Source organism: Rhea americana, unplaced genomic scaffold (genome assembly GCF_003343005.1).
Source record: "Rhea americana isolate MKP2758 unplaced genomic scaffold, rheAme1 scaffold_34, whole genome shotgun sequence".
In the NCBI taxonomy this organism is placed as follows: Eukaryota; Metazoa; Chordata; class Aves; order Rheiformes; family Rheidae; genus Rhea; species Rhea americana.
The window spans coordinates 3662376-3663498 of NW_028186468.1; the positions used below are offsets into that span (position 1 = coordinate 3662376).

At 68.6% G+C, this 1123-nt stretch overlaps 1 long non-coding RNA gene across 1 annotated transcript in view; it reads right to left on the bottom strand.

The window, feature by feature from the left end:
- LOC146592258 (uncharacterized) overlaps window positions 1-692 on the bottom strand; it is a 73048-nt gene extending 72356 nt beyond the window's left edge. Inside the window, exon 1 of the long non-coding RNA XR_014896616.1 lies at window positions 669-692. This is a non-coding gene — a long non-coding RNA (uncharacterized LOC146592258). The remainder of the gene's footprint in view (window positions 1-668) is intronic.
- Window positions 693-1123: the final 431 nt, after the last annotated feature.

The following is a 1123-nucleotide window of genomic DNA, read 5'->3' on the forward strand; positions in this document are numbered from 1 at the left end:
CCCGGGGCGCCCCCGCAGCGGGCGGCTGAGCCGCCCTGCGCCCCGCGCGCATCTGCCGCGCAGCGCGGAGAAAACACTCCATCCCGCATCAGAATCGCCAAGTTTCTTTAAAAAAAATAAAGGCAAAGGCACACAGAGGTGGGCCCCTGGCGACTGCCCCRGGCGTGTGGGGGAACACGCGCTCACGCGGGGCCTTCCCTAAAGACAGCCCCGCAGAGCTGCTGCAAACCGGGCGCAATTACCCACAGCGGCGGGGGGCGCCCGGCCGCCCCCGCCGCGGGACGGGGCGCCCTCTCCCGCCGTCCCTGCGCCGGACGGCGCCTGTTGCGCGGGCGCCGAGCGGCGGCGGGCGCGAACTTCGCTCGCCGGGCACCGCGGCGCCTCTCCCGCCGCCGGCCCCTGCAAACTCCGGCGGCGAGCGGCGGGCAGCCAAAGCCCCGGCGGCAGGGCAAGTCCCCGCTCCCGGGCTGCGCTGCACAGAGCTTCCCTCTGCGCAAAACCAATTAACCCCGAGCACTCACCCCCCTGGAAAAGGCAACGTGGGAGGGGGCGGCAGGCAAGAGGAGGCAAAGTTTGACAAACGAGCAGCTCCTGCAGTGACGGATAGCTGCGGAGCAGAGGCATCCTCCGCAGCGGGCTAGCGAGAAGCGCAGGGAAGAGCCGCTTACCTGTCCGCAGCCTCTCCAGCAGCGGCGGCGGAGSGAAAGGCGGGCAGGCAGGAGCGCCGCGCCGCTCCCGTCCTTCAGTCACAGCGGCATGGAGGCTGCCGGCGGAGGCCCCGCGGAGGCTGCCGCCGCGCCGGGGCAGCCGCCCCCCGCCGGCGCCGCGGCTGAAGTCGGGCGGCCGCCGCAGCCGCCAGAAAGCAACACGTTTGGCTCTGAACTTTGCCGCTCCAGTCACAAACAAACAAATACAGCCCAGGAAGGACCTCTCCCATCCGATCCCAGCCTGCTCGGCAGCCGCTGCCTCTCTTATTGGTGCGGAGGTTATTTATTTATTTGATTTCTTCCCCCCCCCTCCCCCGCCATTTAAAACCAAACCTTTCTAGGCTATTCGGGAGCAATTTGTCTTTTCTCGGCGTTTTTCCCACGCTGCAGAGACTCGAAGGCGCGTGCCGCCGCCG